The sequence below is a fragment of the Nerophis ophidion genome, linkage group LG18 (genome assembly GCF_033978795.1).
Source record: "Nerophis ophidion isolate RoL-2023_Sa linkage group LG18, RoL_Noph_v1.0, whole genome shotgun sequence".
In the NCBI taxonomy this organism is placed as follows: Eukaryota; Metazoa; Chordata; class Actinopteri; order Syngnathiformes; family Syngnathidae; genus Nerophis; species Nerophis ophidion.
In genome coordinates, this window is record NC_084628.1 from 32,507,143 (window position 1) to 32,527,937 (window position 20,795).

A 20,795-nucleotide genomic window follows, 5' to 3' on the forward strand; every position below is an offset into this window, starting at 1 on the left:
CCAAGAAATCAAGGTGTCTGGTGATCCAAAAGGGAAAAACAACGGGAAAGTTCAAGCTGCTTGTTCAGGGGGAAGCAATCCCAAACATCCAAGGGAACCCTATTATCAATCAATCAATCAATCAATCAATCAATCAATCAATGTTTACTTATACAGCCCTAAATCACTAGTGTCTCAAAGGGCTGCACAAACCACTACGACATCCTCGGTAGGCCCACATAAGGGCAAAGAAAACTCACACCCAGTGGGACGTCGGTGACAATGATGACTATGAGAACCTTGGAGAGGAGGAAAGCAATGGATGTCGAGCGGGTCTAACATGATACTGTGAAAGTTCAATCCATAATGGATCCAACACAGTCGCAAGAGTCCAGTCCAAAGTGGATCCAACACAGCAGCAAGAGTCCCGTTCACAGCGGAGCCAGCAGGAAACCATCCCAAGCGGAGGCGGATCAGCAGCGCAGAGATGTCCCCAGCCGATACACAGGCGAGCAGTACATGGCCACCGGATCGGACCGGACCCCCTCCACAAGGGAGAGTGGGACATAGGAGAAAAAGGGAGTCTATTTAAAGGCTAGAGTATACAAATGAGTTTTAAAGTGAGACTTAAATGCTTCTACTGAGGTGGCATCTCAAACTTTTACCGGGAGGGCATTCCAGAGTACTGGAGCCCGAAATGAAAACGCTCTATAGCCCACAGACTTGTTTTGGGCTTTGGGAATCACTAATAAGCCGGAGTCCTTTGAACGCAGATTTCTTGCCGGGACATATGGTACAATACAATCGGCAAGATAGGATGGAGCTAGACCGTGAAGTATTTTATACGTAAGTAGTAAAACCTTAAAGTCACATCTTAAGTGCACAGGAAGCCAGTGCAGGTGAGCCAGTACAGGCGTAATGTGATCAAACTTTCTTGTTCTTGTCAAAAGTCTAGCAGCCGCATTTAGTACCAACTGTAATCTTTTAATGCTAGACATGGGGAGACCCGAAAATAATACGTTACAGTAATCGAGATGAGACGTAACAAACGCATGGATAATGATCTCAGCGTCTTTAGTGGACAGAATGGAGCGAATTTTAGCGATATTACGGAGATGAAAGAAGGCCGTTTTAGTAACGCTTTTAATGTGTGACTCAAAGGAGAGAGTTGGGTCAAAGATAAGAGCCAGAGTCTTTACCGTGTCGCCTTGTTTAATTGTTTGGTTGTCAAATGTTAGAGTTGTATCATTAAATAGAGGTCGGTGTCTAGCAGGACCGATAATCAGCATTTCCGTTTTATTAAATGCCTTGGAAAGTGGTATGATGATTCCATGACGGATAAAAACAGCATCTCCACCACCGAAAATCAGGTTGAAGAATGGTTGAAAAGGATTGACAAGTCTGGTCTGCCTGGGAAATACAAGTGCTGGATCTACCAGCATGGCTTACTCCAAAGACTTATGTGGCTTCTCACCGTGTACGAAGTGGCGATAACAACAGTTGAAGGGTTGGAGAGGAAGTTCAACAAGCACCTTCGGAAATGGTTGGGGATACCCCCGAGCTTTACATCTACGGGGCTCTACATAAGGTCGGGCCAGCTCCAGCTCCCCCTGTCTTCAGTTCTGGAGGAGTTTAAAGTCGCAAAATGCAGACTTTCCCTGACGTATAGGGACTCCCAAGATCGGCTGATCAGGGAAGCTGGAATAAGAACAAGATCTGGCAGGAAGTGGGCCGCTAGCACTGCTATTGCCCAGGCAGAATCATCTCTCAGGACCAAAGATACCATCGGAAGCCTCTGCACTGGAAAACAGGGTCTAGGAACATCACATTTCCAGCAGTGGTCCAAGTCCACTCCCAGGGAAAGGAGGACCTTGATTCAGGATGAAGTCCGAAACCTTGAGGAAGAGGGAAGAAGAGCTAAAGCCATCGAGCTCGCAACACAAGGTGCCTGGACAAGGTGGAAGCTTCCCAAGAGGAACGTGACGTGGAGTGAGCTGTGGAGGCTGGAGCCGTTTCGTATCTCATTTCTGCTTCGAGCAGTATATGACACCCTGCCGACCCCAGTCAACTTGCATAGGTGGGGAATGAGGGAGGACCCGCTGTGCAGGTTGTGTGGCGGTAAAGGAACTATGGCGCACATTCTGTCTGGGTGCAAAACAGCATGGACCCAGGGAAGATACAGGTGGCGCCATGACAAGGTGTTGGCAATGCTCGCAGAGCAAGAGAGGAGAAAGAAACACCCAGCCAAAACGAAGCCATTGCTGAGCACCATCACCTTCGTGAAAGAGCGTCATAGACCAGTTGTCCAAGGCCAAGCCAACCAAAACCTCCTGCAGTTGGCCCAGGGATGGGAGATGGAGGTCGACCTGGGGCGGAAGCTCCTCTTCCCAGAGGCAGTACTGTCCACCACTCTGAGACCAGACATAGTTTTGTGGTCCCCAGAGGGAAAGAAAATCATCCTGGTGCAACTTACTGTCCCGTGGGAGGAGGGATGTGAGGAAGCGGCAGAGAGGAAGAAAACAAAGTACCAACAACTTGTCCAGGACTGCCGGGACAAGGGGTGGACAGCATGGCTGATGACAGTGGAAGTTGGTTGTCGATGATTCCCTGCGCAATCTGTGTGGAATATGATGACAAAGGTTGGATTGAGAGGTCACTTGAGAAAAACAGCCGTTCGTAGGCTGGGAGAAGCGGCGGAGAGAGCCTCCTGTTGGCTCTGGCATAAAAGAGAGGACAATAGCTGGAAGCCTGGATGAGAGGAGCAGTGATCTGGCCAATCACTGCTGACCCACCAACCGGAGAGTGTTGTGGTTAAGGGTCGAAACACTCGGTGAACGTTGGGGACCACCTGATGACCTCTTGTCCAAGCCAAAGCTTTATCCGTTAGAAATGGATTATAATAGCATCTTTGATGAATTTGCAAACTTACAACTACTTCCTAGCTGAAATGTATTTTTATGTATCTATGCAGGGAAATGTAATATATAAACAACTACTTCCTGATGGGCATGTATGTATACTGTATGTGTTTAACACGTATCTATGCAGGGTAATATAGAATATAAACAACTACTTCCTGGTTGAAATCTATTTATATTTTTTTTAACACATATATATGCAGGGTTGTTTTATTTAAACAACTATTTCCTGGTTAGCATGTATGTATATGTGTTTAATACGTATCTATGCTGGTTAATGTAGTATATAAACAACTACTTCCTTGTTGACATGTATGTATATATATTTAAAACGTATTTATGCAGTGTAATATAGTATATAAACAAATCATTCCTGGTTGACATGTATTCATACGTGTTTACCACGTATGTATGCAGTGTAATGTAGTATGTAAACAACTACTTCCTGGTTGACATGTATGTATATGTGTTTAATACGTTTCCATTCAGGGTAATGTAGTTTATAAACAACTACTTCCGAGTTGACATGTACTAATATGTGTTTAACACGTATCTATGCAGGTTAATGTAGTATATAAACATCTACTTCCTGGTTGACATGTATTTGTATGTGTTTAACACATATCTATGCAGGGTACTGTAGTATATAATCAACTACCTCTTTGTTGACAATTTATGAATATGTGTTTAAAAACATGTATCTATGCAGGGTAATGTAGTACATAAAAACTACTTCCTGGTTGACATGTATTTATATGTGTTTAACACGTATCTATGCAGGGTACTGTAGTATATAAAGAACTACCTCTTTGTTGACAATTTATGTATATGTGTTTAACATGTATCTATGCAGGGTTATGTAGTATATAAACAACTACTTCCTGGTTGACATGTATTTTTTATGTTTAACACATCTATGCAGAGTACTGTAGTACATAATGAATTACTTCTTTGTTGACAATTAATGTATATGTCTTTAAAAACATGTATCTATGCAGGGTAATGTAGTACATAAAAACTACTTCCTGGTTGACATGTATTTATATGTGTTTAACACGTATCTATGCAGGGTAATATAGTATATAAACAACTACTTCCTGGTTGACATGTATGTATGTGTGTTTAACTCGTATCTATTTCATAACTACTTCCTGATTGACATGTTTTTATATGTGTTAATCACGTATCTATGCAGGGTAATGTAGTATATAAACAACTACTTTGTAGTTGACATGAATGTATTAGTGTTTAACACGTGCCTATGCAGGGTAATGTAGTACATAAACAACTACTTCCTGGTTGACATGTTTTTATATGTCCATCCATCCCATCCATTTTCTACCGCTTATTCCCTTTTGGGGTCACGGGGAGGGCTGGCGCCTATCTCAGCTACAATCTGGCGGAAGGCGGTGTACACACTGGACAAGTCGCCACATCATCGCAGTCCTGTTTTTATATGTGTTAAACACATATCTATCTATCTATCTATCTATCTATCTATCTATCTATCTATCTATCTATCTATCTATCTATCTATCAGTATTGACCTCCTAAAGTTTTGTAATCAATCAGAAATATCACGCAGCTAAAATGCACCAAACATGGATAAGTTACTACTCAGTGGCCTAGTGGTTAGAGTGTCCGCCCTGAGATCAGTAGGTTGGGAATTCAAACCGAGTCATACCAAAGACTATAAAAAAAATGGGACCCATTGCCTCCCTGCTTGCCACTCAGCATCAAGGGTTGGAATTGGGGTTTAAAACATCATAGATTATTCCCGGGCGCGGCACCGCTGCTGTCCACTGCGCCCCTCACTTCCCAGCAGGTGATAAAGGGGATGGGTCAAATGCAGAGGACAAATTTCACCACACCTAGTGTGTGTGTGACAATCATTGGTACTTTAACTTTAACTTTAAGTGTGGTGATAGTTTGCTACTTTTCCCATCATGACTTGCAATTGGGCTTCACGGTGGCAGAGGGGTTAGTGCGTCTGCCTCCCAATACGAAGGTCCTGCAGTCCTGGGTTCAAATCCAGGCTCGGGATCTTTCTGTGTGGAGTTTGCATGTTCTCCCCGTGAATGCGTGGGTTCCCTCCGGGTACTCCGGCTTCCTCCCACTTCCAAAGACATGCACCTGGGGATAGGTTGATTGGCAACACTAAATTGGCCCTAATGTGTGAATGTGAGTGCGAATGTTGTCTGTCTATCTGTGTTGGCCCTGCGATGAGGTGGCGACTTGTCCAGGGTGTACCCCGCCTTCCGCCCGATTGTAGCTGAGATAGGCGCCAGCGCCCCCCGTAACCCCGAAAGGGAATAAGCGGTAGAAAATGGATGGATGGATGGACTTGCAATTGATTTAAACAGGTGGGGCTTCACTGTGGCAGAGGGGTTAGTGCGTCCGCCTCAAAATACAAAAGTCCTGAGTAGTCCTGGGTTCAATCCCGGGCTCGGGATCTTTCTGTGTGGAGTTTGCATGTCCTCCCCGTGATTGCGTGGGTTCCCTCCGGGTACTCCGGCTTCCTCCCACTTCCAAAGACATGCACCTGGCGATAGGTTGATTGGCAACACTAAATTGGCCCTAGTGTGTGAATGTGAGTGTGAATGTTGTCTGTCTATCTGTGTTGGCCCTGCGATGAGGTGGCAACTTGCCAAGGGTGTACCCCGCCTTCCGCTGGATTGTAGCTGAGATAGGCACCAGCGCCCCCCCCGACCCCAAAGGGAATAAGCGGGAGAAAATGGATGGATGGTTGTAAGTTAGATTTTTTTTATGGAGCTTAGACATTTTTCATAACGTCAGTGAGCAGGTCGTGTTGTGTTTTGATTTTCTGTGTCGGTTGCATTTCTTTTTACTTTTGCACCATGACTAGGGAAGGTTGTTTGTATTGGGTCATATAAGTAAATGTTGCGGATACATCCACTCAGACTATTATTACAAGTAATTGTCCCACGTTACACATAACGTCCTCTAGTAGCTTTTTTATTGTCATTCTATTTAAAAATAATGCATTCCTTGTAAAGTTATTTACAAGCCCCGTTTCTATATGAGTTGGGAAATTGTGTTAGATGTAAATATTAACGGAATACAATGATTTGCAAATCCTTTTCAACCCATATTCAATTGAATGCAATACAAAAACAATATATTTGATGTTTAAACTCATAAACTTTATTTTTCTTTGCAAATAATAATTAACTTAGAATTTCATGGCTGCAGCATGTGCCAAAGTAGTTGGGAAAGGGCATGTTCACCACTGTGTTACATCACCTTTTCTTTTAACAACACTCAATAAACATTTGGGAACTAAGGAAACTAATTGTTGAAGCTTTGAAAGTGGAATTCTTTCCCATTCTTGTTTTATGTAGAGCTTCAGTTGTTCAACAGTCCGCTGTCGTATTTTACGCTTCATAATGCGCCACACATTTTTGATGGGAGACAGGTCTGGACTGCAGGCGGGCCAGGAAAGTACCCACACTCTTTTTTACTAAGGGCCACGCTGTTGTAACACGTGTTAAATGTAGCCTGGCACTGTCTTGCGGAAATAAGCAGGGGCGTCCATGAAAAAGACGGCGCTTAGATGGCAGCATATGTTGTTCCAAAACCTGTATGTACCTTTCAGCATTAATGGTGCCTTCACAGATGTGTAAGTTAATGCACCCCCATACCATCACAGATGCTTGATTTTGAACTTTGCGTCGATAACAGTCTGGATGCTTCGCTTCCCCTTTGGTCCGGATGACACGATGTCGAATATTTCCAAAAAACAATTTGAAATGTGGACTCGTCAGACCACAGAACACTTTACCACTTTGCATCAGTCCATCTTAGATGATCTCGGGCCCAGAGAAGCTGGCGGCGTTTCTGGATGTTGTTGATAAATGGCTTTCGCTTTGCGTAGTAGAGCTTTAATTTGCACTTACAGATGTAACGACAAACTGTATTTAGTGACAGTGTTTTTTTTTAAGTGTTCCTGAGTTCATGTGGTGATATCCTTTAAAGATTGATGTCAGTTTTTGATACAGTGCCGTCTGAGGGATCGAAGGTCACGGTCATTCATTGTTGGTTTAGGGCCATGCCGCTTACGTGGAGTGATTTCTCCAGATTCTGTAAATGGTAAGAATGGTAAATGGTTGTACTTGTATAACGCTTTTCTACCCCTTTTTTTAAAGGAGCCCAAAGCGCTTTGACAGTATTTCCGCATTCACCCATTAACACACTGATGGTGGGAGCTGCCATGCAAGGCGCTAACCAGTTCCCATCAGGAGCAAGGGTGAAGTGTCTTGCCCAAGGACACAACAGACGTGACTAGTATGGTAGAAGGTGGGGATTGAACCAGTAACCATCAGATTGCTGGCACGGCCACTCTCCCAACTTCGCCACGCCGTCCTTTTATTGATATTATGGACCGTGGAATTCCCTAAATTTCTTGCAATTGCAATTTGAGAAACATTGTTATTAAACTGTTTGACTATTTGCTCACGCAGTTGTGGACAAAGGGGTGTACCTCGCCCCATCCTTTCTTGTGAAAGACTGAGCATTTTTTTTGGGAAGCTGTTTTTATACCCAATCATGGCACTCACCGGTTCCCAATCAGCCTGCACACCTGTGGGATGTTCCAAGTAAGTGTTTGATGAGCATTCCTCAACTTTATCAGTATTTATTGCCACCTTTCCCAACTTTTTTGTCATGTGTTGCTGGCATCAAATTCTAAAGTTAATGATTTTTTGCAGAAAAAAAAAAAAAACGTATTCCGTTTATATATTTACATCTGACACAATTTCCCAACTCATATGGAAACGGGGTTTGTATTAATTTTAAGACTAGTAGTTCTAGTACAGTAGAAGGGACCCCTTCCAGTAGCTCCACCCACTCAGCTGATGACTTTATGCAATTCTTTAGTAAGAAAATTGAAGTCATTAGAAAGGAGATTAAAGACAATGCGTCCCAGCTACAACGGGGTTCTATTAACACTGATACGATGGTATATACGGCGGATACTGCCCTCCAAAATAGTTTCTCTCGTTTTGAGGAAATAACATTAGAGGAATTGTTACGTGTAAATGGAATAAAACAAACAACATGTTTACTTGACCCTCTTCCTGGGAAACTGATCAAGGAGCTCTTTGTATTATTAGGTCCATCAGTGCTAAATATTATAAACTTATCACTTTCCTCGGGCACTGTTCCCCTAGCATTCAAAAAAGCGGTTAAAAGACCTAACCTCGATCCTGACCTCATGGTAAACTACCGACCGGTGTCTCACCTTCCCTTTATTTAAAAAATCCTCGAAAAAATTGTTGCGGAGCAGTTAAATGAACACTTAGCGTCTAACAATCTATGTGAAACCTTTCAATCCGGTTTCAGGGCAAATCACTCCACGGAGACAGCCCTCGCAAAAATGACTAATGATCTATTGCTAACGATGGATTCTGATGCGTCATCTATGTTGCTGCTCCTCGATCTTAGCGCTGCTTTCGATACTGTCGATCATAATATTTTATTAGAACGTATCAAAACACGAATTGGTATGTCAGACTTATTCCTGTCTTGGTTAAACTCTTATCTTACTGATATGATGCAGTGTGTCTCCCATAACAATGTGACCTCGGACTACGTTAAGGTAACGTGCGGAGTTCCCCAGGGTTCGGTCCTTGGCCCTGCACTCTTCAGCATCTACATGCTGCCGCTAGGTGACATCATACGCAAATACGGTATTAGCTTTCACTGCTATGCTGATGACACCCAACTCTACATGCCCCTAAAGCTGACCAACACGCCGGATTGTAGTCAGCTGGAGACGTGTCATAATGAAATTAAACAATGGATGTCCGCTACCTTTTTGCAACTCAACGCCAAAAAAATGGAAATGCGGATTATCGGTCCTGCTAGACACCGAACTCTATTTAATAATACAACTCTAACATCCATCCATTTTCTACCGCTTATTCACTCTAACATTTGACAACCAAACAATTAAACAAGGCGACACGGTAAAGAATCTGGGTATTATCTTCGACCCAACTCTCTCCTTTGAGTCACACATTAAAAGCGTTACTAAAACGGCCTTCTTTCATCTCCATAATATCGCTAAAATTTGCTCCATTCTGTCCACTAAAGACGCTGAGATCATTATCCATGTGTTTGTTGCGTCTCGCCTCGACTACTGTAACGTATTATTTTCGGGTCTCCCCATGTCTAGCATTAAAAGATTACAGTTGGTACAAAATGCGGCTGCTAGACTTTTGACAAGAACAAGAAAGTTTGATCACATTACGCCTGTACTGGCTCACCTGCACTGGCTTCCTGTGCACTTAAGATGTGACTTTAAGGTTTTACTACTTACGTATAAAATACTTCACGGTCTAGCTCCATCCTATCTTGCCGATTGTATTGTACCATATGTCCCGGCAAGAAATCTGCGTTCAAAGGACTCCGGCTTATTAGTGATTCCCAAAGCCCAAAAAAAGTCTGCGGGCTATAGAGCTTTTTCATTTCGGGCTCCAGTACTCTGGAATGCCCTCCCGGTAACAGTTCGAGATGCCACCTCAGTAGAAGCATTTAAGTCTCACCTTAAAACTCATTTGTATACTCTAGCCTTTAAATAGACTCCCTTTTTAGACCAGTTGATCTGCCGTTTCTTTTCTTTTTCTTCTATGTCCCACTCTCCCTTGTGGAAGGGGTCCGGTCCGATCCGGTGGCCATGTACTGCTTGCCTGTGTATCGGCTGGGGACATCTCTGCGCTGCTGATCCGCCTCCGCTTGGGATGGTTTCCTGCTGGCTCCGCTGGGAACGGGACTCTCGCTGCTGTGTTGGATCCGCTTTGGACTGGACTCTCGCGACTGTGTTGGATCCATTATAGATTGAACTTTCACAGTATCATGTTAGACCCGCTCGACATCCATTGCTTTCCTCCTCTCCAAGGTTCTCATAGTCATCATTGTCACCGACGTCTCACTGGGTCATTATTGTCACCGATGTCCCACTGGGTGTGAGTTTTCCTTGCCCTTATGTGGGCCTACCGAGGATGTCGTAGTGGTTTGTGCAGCCCTTTGAGACACTAGTGATTTAGGGCTATATAAGTAAACATTGATTGATTGATTGATAGTACTAGTAGTAGGAGTGCTAAGCAGAGTTGGTGAGTCACCTTAGGAGTTTTTTGCGTCTTCCTCTGAATTCTAAACCTCTTCCGTGAGTTTGATGTGGACTCTTGAGAGGCAAAGATCCCCTATCCTAATGATCCCTCTTTCCTTCTCTTCCTGGCTGCAACACCGCTTTCATGTTCACTCGTCCATTCATCAGTCTCAGCCCCTTTAAGCTGCCACTCAAACAGGTCTTTGCATTCAAATCAGCCCCATTGTCTGCAGTGTTTACCAAAAACCTACATTAAGGTCTGTCCATGACTTGAATCGTCCTTCACCTTTACTGCAACACACTTGGAAGGTTCTAAATTTTCTTCAGTTGATAAAAACATGCATGTTCAGTCTGTAAACCAAGAGAAATTCTTTGAATTATCTGAAACTTGTTTTGTTTGTTAGCTTTCATGATCACATGTATGTTAGCTTGTTTTTTTATGATTGTTAGCGTTCATGATCACATTTACGTTAGCTTGATGTTATGTTTGTTAACTTTCACGATAATATGTGTACGTTACCTTGATTTTATGTTTGTTAGCTTTTACGGTCATGTGTGCGTTAGCTTGATGTTATGTTTGGTAGCTTTCACGATCACATGTACGTTAGCTTGATGTTATGTTTGTTAGCTTTCACGATCACATGTGCGTTAGCTCGATGTTATGTTTGTTAGCTTTCACGATCACTTGTACGTTAGCTTGATGTTATGTTTGTTAGCTTTCACGATCACATGTACGTTGCTTGATGTTATGTTTGTTAGCTTTCACGATCACATGTACGTTAGCTTGATGTTATGTTTGTTAGCTTTCACGATCACATGTATGTTAGCTAAATGATAAAGGTAAAGGTAAATGCTAAAGCTAAATAGTAACATTAAAGCTAAATGCTAAAGCTAAATGCCAAAGCTAAATGTTAATGCTAAAGCTAAATACCAAAGCTAAATGCTTAAGGTACATGATATGGGTAAATGCTAAAGCTAAATGAGAAAGATACAGCTAAATGTTGAAGCTAAATCTAAATGTTAACGCTAAATGTTAGAGCTAAATGTTGGAGTTACATGTTAAAGCCAATTGCTAAACCTAAATGCTAAAATTAAGTGCTTAATGCTGAAGCATTTATAACTTAATTGTTATTTTAGCAGCATTAATTATTTTATTTAATTAGATTATTAGAATGGATGGATAGAATGGACCTGTGTGTAAGACTCCTGATTAAACCCTTGACGCCTCACGGGCCCAATACATGATGACGGCCGGCCGCACTAGGCCCACGGGTTGTATTTTGGACACCCCTCCAACCCTCCCAACGGTGCATCAACAAAGTATTGCCCAAAGGTTGTCAATACTTATGTGGATGTGATTTTTTAATTTTTTTAAAAAATAATCTTTTCACAATACAATTCTGGGGTATTGTGCGTAGAAGTTTGAAGACAAAAAATGATTTATTTTATTTCAAATGAAGGCTGTAACACGACAGAATGTTGAAAAAGTTAATACTTTCCGGGTTGACTGTAGAAGAAAAAGGGAGTGCAGTACTTGGCAACGGCCAGCAGAATGCGCTGTTCTGCCTTTTAGAACAGGAAGTAGCTCGCTAGCGAGCAACAAAAACATCAGCAATAAACACAAATAGGGCAATGAAGGAATTGAGATGTATTTTTGTTCCAAAAAAAAGTAGTACTTTTGCCTTTAAATGTTTGCTGATATTTTTGTTAGTTAGATGGCTACTTATTGGTTTTTGGAGGACTACGGTTAAGAAAAGCTAAGTTGACATTTTGGATTCCAGGATTAGTGGCATCGGATTTAAGGGACTTTTTTTTTTAAATCACCTTAATTCCTCCCCACTACGGTCTTTAGCCTGGTAGCTAGCAAACATCAGGTCAACAAAAGACTTATATGTGTGATTCTTTTTTTTTTTTTTTAATCTCCCTGGTCAAGTTGTTTTTCCTCTTAGCCAGTGGGCTACTTCCTGTTTGGTGAAGACCATGGACACATTAGACAATGGACACGTTAGACCTTTAGCACCGCCTTAGTGGCTCCATGTATGAATGTGGAAAAAGATGGGGAAAACTATATTTTTTTGTTTGAATAATATTTCTGTATGCTAACAGTTAACACACGTTAAATGTTAGCTTATCTGCAAGAACATTAGCATGCTAACATTTTTTGCTAGCTTTTTAGCTATTTTTTATGTTTGGACACAAAAATCATGAATTTTGATACTTGGCGCCATCTTTGAAGTGTGCAAATGTCTCTTATCTAAGCATGACAGATTTAGCATGCTAACATTTTGTCATAGCTTTTTAGCAAATATTTTGTGTTTGGAACTAAAGACCAAGAATTTTGATAGTTGGCACCACGTTTGAAGTATGCCATTGTCTCTGATGTTAGCATGCTACCTTAGCACACTGTTTCTTGCTAGCTTTTTAGCTAATTTGTATGTTTACATCTAAAAACCATGTTTTTCGATACTCATAGCTGTCGAGCATAAATGGTAACAGTTAACTTACGTTAACTGACAGTATATGTGTAAGAACGTTAGCATGATAACATTTTTTGCAAGCTTTAGCATTTTTTTTAATGTTTAGACATAAAAAAACATGAAATTTGATATTTGGCGAATGTCTCTTAAGTTACTATACCAATGTTTATAACTAGCTTTTTAGCTAATTTGGTATGTATCCACCTAAAAATAATGTTTTGTGTTACGCAGTGCTGTCGAGCAAGTATGCTAACAGTTAACGCACGTTAACTGTTAGCTTACTTGCAAATCTGTGAGAACGTTAGCATGCTAAAAAAATGCTTTGCTTGCTTTTTAGCTATGTTTTATGTTTCAACCTAAAAATCGAAACGTGTTAACTGTTGAGCATGTATGCTAACAGTTAAAACATTTTAACTGATAGCATCCCTGCGAGAACGCTAGCATGCAAACATTTTTTGCTAGCTTTTTAGCATTTTTTTTTTAAAGTTTAGACCTAAAAATCATAAATATTAATACTTGGCGCCGTCTTGGAAGTATGCAAATGTCTCCTACGTTAGCATGCTAATGTTTTTTGCTACCTTTTTAGCATTTTTTTTATGTTTTAACCTAAAAATCACAAATTTTGATACCTGGCGCCAACTTTGAAGTATGCAAATGTCGCTTATGTTAGCATGCTAACGTTTTTGGGTAGCTTTTTAGCTATTTTTTATGTTTAGACCTAAAAATCATGAATTTTGAGATTTGGCACCATCTTTGAAGTATGCAAATGTGTCTTATGTTAGCATATCAATGTTTTTTGCTTGCTTTTAATCAAATTTTGCATGTTTCCGCCTGAAACTCAGTTTGAGGTCAACAGTCATACTATTCAAACAGTTTTCCCCATCCTGTGAGTGTTTCAGTTTATCCCCGGCATCCACACGTTTTTTGTCTTGTGTTTTCGTCCCCCTCCAGCTTAGTGTCCTCGCACTGCGGACGTGGTCTTTCTCCTCCGGCGCCGACGCGATTGTGACGTGACGACCACTGCTGCCATGACAACAGCCAGCCATCCCCCGGTCAGTCACACGTCCACACGTACAAACACACACACACACACACACACACACTCACTCACTCACTCACTCACTCACACACACGCACGCTACTCTCTGATTGCCCTTGAGGGGACCCTGGAGCTTCCTGGGAGTCCGGGAGGGACGAGCTTAGTGCGGGGGACTCCTTCTGTCATGGTTCTTATTTTGGTGTTTTCTACCCCTGGCAATTAGGGAGCAGAGCAGGGAGGGAAAATTGGAGGGGTGGGTGGGGGTGGCATCATAGGGTCGGAGGGGTGTGGGCGTCATTTACAAAAGTGGAGGAAACATCCTCCTCCACTTCTTCTTCACACCGGCCCTGCAGGGAGGAGCTTCTCTTATGCTCAATCTTTACTTTACACGGACTCTCACAAAGTAAGTTCATTTACTTCATACAAAAGCATTGAAGTTGTCACGTTGTGTAAATGGTAAATAATTAAAAAACAGAATACAATGATTTGCAAATCCTTTTCAACTTATATTCAATTGAATAGACTGCAAAGACATGTTATTGAATGTTCACACTGAGTAACTTTGTTTTTTGCAAGTACTGGCTCATTTGGAATTTGATGCCTGCAACATGTTTCAAAAAAGCTGGTGCAAGGGGCAAAAAAGAGTGAGAAAGTTGAGAAGTACTCATCAAAGACTTATTTGGAAAATTCCACCGGTGAACAGGTTAATTGGGAACAGGTGGGTGCCATGATTGTGTATAAAAGCAGCTTCCATGAAATGCTCAGTCATTCACAAACAAGGATGGGCGATGGTCACCACTTTGTCAACAAATGCCTGAGCAATTTGTGTAAGAACAACATTTCTCAACAAGGAATTTAGGGATTACACCATCTACGCTCCGTAATATCCTCAAAAGGTTCAGAGAATCTGGAGAAATCACTGCACCTAAGCAATGATATTACGGACCTTGGATCCCTCAGGCGATACTGCATCAAAAAGTGACATCAGTGTGTAAAGGATATTACCACATGAGCTCAGGAACACTTCAGAAAACCACTGTCTTTAACTACATTTGGGTGCTACATCTATAAGTGCAAGTTGAAACCCTACTATGCAAAGCCAAAGCCATTTATCAACAACACCCAGAAACGCTTCACTGGGCCCGAGCTCATCTAAGATGGACTGATGCAAAGTGGAAAAGTGTACTGTGGTCTGACAAGTCCACATTTCAAATTATTTTTGGAAACTGTGGATGAACAAAGAAGAAAAAAAACATCCGGACTGTTCTAGGCGCAAAGTGTAAAAGCCAGCATCTGTGATGGTATGGGGGTGTATTAGTGCCCAAGGCATGGGTAACTTACACATCTGTGAAGGCACTAATAATGCTGAATGGTACATACAGTTTTTGGAGCAACATATGCTGCCATCTAAGCGCTGTCTTTTCATGGATTCCCCTGCTTATTTAAACAAGACAATGCCAAGCCACATTCAGCACGTGTTACAACAGCGTGACTTCGTGAAAAAAGAGTGCGGGTACTTTCGTTGCCCGCCTGCAGTTCACACCTGTCTCCAATCGAAAATGTGTGGCGCATTATAGAAGTGTAAAATACAACAGCGGTGTTGCCATCCAAGCAGCGTTATCATGGACGCCCCTGTTTATTTCAGCATGACAATGCCAAGCCACGTGTTACAACAGTGTGGCTTCATAGTAAAAGAGTGTGGATACTAGACTGGCCTGCCTGTAGTCCAGACCTGTCTTCCATTGAAAATATGTGGTGCAAAATGAAGCCTAAAATAGCAAAAGGGAGACATAAGCTGTACATCAAGCAACAATGGGAAATAATTCCACCTGAAAAGCTTCAAAAATGTGTCTCCTCAGTTCCCAAACATTTACTGACTGTTGTTAAAAGGAAAGGTAATGTAACACAGTGGTAAAAATGCCTCTCTGACAACTTATTTGCAATGTGTTGCTGCCATTAAATTCTAAGTTCATGAATATTTGCAAAAATAACAAAGACAACATATTTGATGTTCAAACTGATAAACATTTTTTTTTTCTACAAATAATAATTAACTTTAGAATTTGATGCCAGCAAAACGTGACTAAGAAGTTGGGAAAGGTGGCAATAAATACTGATAAAGTTGAGGAATGCTCATCAAACACTTATTTGGAACATCCCACAGGTGTGCAGGCTAATTGGGAACAGGTGGGTGCCAAGATTGATTATAAAAACAGCTTCCCAAAAAATGCTCAGTCTTTCACAAGAAAGGTTGGGGCGAGGAACACCCCTTTGTCCACAACTGCGTGAGCAAATAGTCAAACAGTTCAAGAACAACGTTTCTCAAAGTGCAATTGCAATAAATTTAGGGATTTCAAAACCTACGGTCCATAATATCATCAAAAGGTTCAAAGAATCTGAAGAAATCACTCCACGTAAGCGGCATGGCAGGAAACCAACATTGAATGACCGTGACCTTCGATCCCTGTATCAAAAACCGTCATCAATCTCTAATAGGATATCACCACATGGGCTCAGGAACACTTCAGAAAACCACTGTCACTAAATACAGTTCGTCGCTACATCTGTAAGTGCAAGTTAAAGCTCTACTAGGGACGGCGTGGCGCAGTGGGAGAGTGGCCGTGCGCAACCCGAGGGTCACTGGTTCAAATCCCACCTAGAACCAACCTCGTCACGTCCGTTGTGTCCTGAGCAAGACACTTCACCCTTGCTCCTGATGGGTGCTGGTTGGCGCCTTGCATGGCAGCTCCCTCCATCAGTGTGTGAATGTGTGTGTGAATGGGTAAATGTGGAAGTAGTGTCAAAGCGCTTTGAGTACCTTGAAGGTAGAAAAGCGCTATACAAGTACAACCCATTTATCATTTATTTATGCAAAGCGAAAGCCATTTATCAACAACATTCAAAAATGCCGCCGGCTTCTCTGGGCCCGATATCATCTAAGATGGACTGATGCAAAGTGGAAAAGTGTTATGTGGTCTGACGAGTCCACATTTCAAATTGTTTTTTGAAATATTGGACATCGTGTCATCCAGACCAAAGGGGAAGCGAACCATCCAGACTGTTATCGACGCAAAGTTCAAAAGCCAGCATCTGTGATGGTACGGGGGTGCATTAGTGCCCAGGGCATGGGTAAATTACACATCTGTGAAGGCACCATTAATGCTGAAAGGTACATACAGGTTTTGGAACAACACATGCTGCCATCTAAGCGCCGTCTTTTTCATGGACGCCCCTGCTTATTTCAGGAAGACGATGCCAAGCACATTCAGCACATGTTACAACAGTGTGGTTTCGTAAAAAAAGAGTGCGGAGACTTTCCTGGCCCGCCTGCAGTCCAGACCTGTCTCCCATCGAAAATGGGAGACAGCAGCGTTATCATAGACTTTTTTTTCCCATCCTTGTTTTTATTTTACGCTTCATAAGCGTAAAATAAAAACAATAATGGGAAAGAATTCCATTTTCAAAGCTTCAACAATTAGTTTCCTCGGTTCCCAAACGTTTGAGTTTAAAAGAAAAGGTGATGTAACACAGTGGTGAACATGCCCTTTTCCAACTACTTTGGCACGTGTTGCAGCCCTGAAATTCTAAGTTAATTATTATTTGCAAAAAAAAAAACTGTCTATGAGTTTGAACATCTAATATCTTGTCTTTGTAGTGCATTCAATTGAATATGGGTTGTAAAGGATTTGCAAATAATTGTATTCTGTTTATATTTACATCCAACACAATTTCCCAACTCATATGAAAACGGGGTTTGTACTCGTGTGTGTGTGCGTGCGTGTGCGTGTGCGTGTGCGTGTGCGTGTGCGTGTGCGTGTGTGTGTGTGTGTGTGTGTGTGTGTAGTGACCAAGGGTCACCATGTTTTTGGGGCCCCCGTGTACACGCCCACTACACACATCATGTCCTCCCCACACGGTTTTTCAGACTTTTTTCCCTGCTTCATATCACAATTTCAAGTGTTTTGTTGGGGAAGGGGAGGGTCTTCTTACCTTCCACCTCATGTTCCTACCTGCAGAAGTGTGTGTGTGTGTGTGTATTGTTATGACAAAAGCAGCAGTGTGGTATGTGTGTTTGTGATGCTGATGCCCCCCCAGCCCCCTCTAATGAATTGCAAATGTGCTGAAAGCCAAGGAGAATGGGGGGTTCATTGACAAGCCCCCATGGAGGTTCATATGTGATACTGAAGTATCAACACCGCCGATAACAGATCGCTTTGCTCCAATATCAAAATATCAAGACTTTGCTTAGTTTAGTGCAGGGGTGTCCAAGCTTTTTCCCACAAGGACGGCCATATTGATTTTTATTTTTAAATCTAAAAACGGATATTATTTCAGTTTTATTTTATTGGTGACCAAATATGTTATTATTTATTATTACAAGTGACTCAGTATATTATTATTTATTATTATAAGTGATTGAGTTTAATTATAATTTATCAATAGTTCATACACTTGTTTGTCAAAAGTTCTGCCCTGTACAAAAATATTTATTTGTAATATTTGTTCATTAATAACACATTAAACAGTGTTTATTATGGTTGTTTTCCATCCATCCATTTTCTAACGCTTGTCCCTTTTGGGGTTGCGGGGGCAGCTATCTCAGCTGCACTCGGACACCCTGGACAAGTCGCCACCTCATCACAGGGCCAACACAGATAGACAGACAACATTCACACTAACATTCACACACGAGGGCCAATCAACCTATCCCCAGGTACATGTTTTTGGCGGTGGTAAGAAGCAGGAGTTCCCAGAGGGGACCCACGCAGTCATGGGGAGAACATGCAAACTCCACACAGAAAGATTCCGAGCCCGGGATTGAACTCAGGAACTTTGTATTGTGAAGCACATGCACTAACCCCAAAACATTTTTAATGAACAATACTTTATTTAAGTATATATTGTTTCAATTTCAAAGATTTGCTGGGACCATTTTGATATATAAATAAAATAGAAGTATTTGAAAAGAATACATGGGCAAACAACTATATATATATATATATATATATATATATATATATATATATATATATATATATATATATATATATATATATATATATATATATATATATATATATATATATATCTTTTAAATGCTGAAAAGAGATACCAATTTTTTATTTTTATTTTTACTATCTCTTTTGGTAATTTTTCTAATTAATTACTTCCTAAATTAGCATTATTATTATTGTTTTAATTAACTGTTTGTATTTTATATTTTAAGTATATATATATATATATATTTGAATGATAGACTTTTAGACTTTTATTCATCCCACAATGGGGATACATATGTATACATATATACACACACGTAAATATAGGTGAAGTTGTATCCGCTTTCATCAAGTGCTTTCTGGTACGGGGGGGTTGCTTGGTCGAATTCAGGCTTGTTAGATGACAGCATTGATAGCCTTTTATTAATTCCACTAGGTATTCTTTTCGTGGTGCTGGGTGGGTGGTTGTCTCACCTACGAACCCACGCCAGGAAACCAACCAAAAAGAGCAGAAAACGAAACAACATCATCTGGTACAATCCAGCAAAAACTTCTCAACAATTATTGGCTACAAGTTCCTCACTCTGATCGACACACACTTCCCCAAACGCAACACCCTAAGAAAAGTATTCAACGAGAACAACATTAAATTTAGCTACAGCTGTATGAATAACATGCAACAAATAATTTCAAATCACAATAAAGCAATTGCTAAAGGACTGCCTGCCCCCAGGCTGAACGACTCCGAAACCATTAAGGAATGCAACTGCCACAGGAAACCTGATTCCCCTCTCAACGGGGGGTGTTTACAAACATCTGTCGTTTACCAAGCACAGGTAACACGCAAAGACATTAACACAACCGACACGTACGAAGGATTAACTGAAGGAGAGTCTAAAACCAGATGGAATAATCACAAGGCCTCCTTTAGAAACCAGACCTTGCGGAATTCTACAGAACTCAGCAAGCACATTTGGAACCTCAAAGACAATAATGTCGAATATTCAATAACATGGCAAATTCTTGCATACAGCACACCTTACAACAGTGGTAATAAAAGATGCAACCTATGCTTGAAAGAGAAACTGTTTGTTATATATCACCCAGACCTGTCATCTCTCAACAAGCGCAGCGAAATCATATCAGCATGCCGTCACAGACGGAAACACCTCCTAGGCAACACATGAGCCAATCACCACGCCCCTACGCCTGCCTGTACCCACCCACCCTGTGCCCTATATAAACCATTGTATGGAATGCTTCCATTAAAATCTCTCGACGATTGAGGGAACCCCTCATGAAATAGTTCTGTCGAGATGAAGTAGTCTTGTGATTTTTCCCACACATACATATTGCACTCTACCACGGTATCGAGCACTATTCTCTGGATAATCCAATTAAGGCACACACACATATATACATATATATATATATATATATATATATATATATATATAAGAGTTCATACGCAAAAACCGATAAACGCCATTTTGATAAAGTTTAGCCCAGCCTCGGTAATATATAGTCCGCCACTTCTATTGTGGTGTACCAAAATCAATTTGTTTGCAAATGCGGACAAATGCCGCTTTTAACGTCATTTAGTTCACGTGACAAACAAAATGGCAGCGCGCACGGACTCACTCAATGTTGTTATCCACGCATGAATAATTTGGAAGCTTCTCCTCTGAACACTGTTAAGCCAGCGAAAAAAACTGACGTGTTGAAGTTATTATTTGATGTTGGCGCTAGCACGCGTGTCCGTGAGTTTTACACCGCTGCGTTAAACGATGTTGTCGAGCATGGAGCTAATGTCGATAGCGATGATGAGTGAGCTGTTATCTGCACAGGAGTGTTTTTGATAGGCAAACCAGGTTGGGCATTTGTGGTTGTTTTATTAATAAAACATTGTCTTCATTGCAACACTGTTTTTTTTGTTTTTTCATTTTGTGCTGAAAAGCACAAGGTAAATATGTGAGGTCACAGTTCCAAAAAAGCATGTCCGGTTAGCAAGTAACAAAAAACAATGTTCGCAGGGACAGCTAGATTTATACGTACCAGGGGATCGAAACTGTTAAATAATGAAGTAAAGAAATGTGAACAGTTGTTACGTTGAAATGTGGCTTTCGATAAATTTCACGTTCTGTTTTTCTCTCTATCTTTATCTTGAATATTATGCGAAATAACGACCGCAAAGAAAACGATTTTGGAGATATCTGTTTTTTGCGACATATCATAATTTGGATATATCTGCTT

The 20,795-nt window shown here is 41.2% G+C and overlaps 1 protein-coding gene across 4 annotated transcripts in view; it reads left to right on the forward strand.

The window, feature by feature from the left end:
• LOC133537129 (rho guanine nucleotide exchange factor TIAM1-like) overlaps positions 1 to 20,795 on the forward strand; it is a 165,045-nt gene that overhangs the window by 9,470 nt on the left and 134,780 nt on the right. For 3 of the 4 annotated variants that reach the window (XM_061878012.1, XM_061878014.1, XM_061878009.1), the window contains exon 2: positions 13,455 to 13,555. The gene's annotated coding sequence lies outside the window, so the exon portion shown is untranslated. Of the gene's footprint in view, positions 1 to 13,454; positions 13,556 to 13,911; positions 13,946 to 20,795 lie in introns of those variants that run through there. The other variant, XM_061878010.1, reaches the window with a different exon arrangement.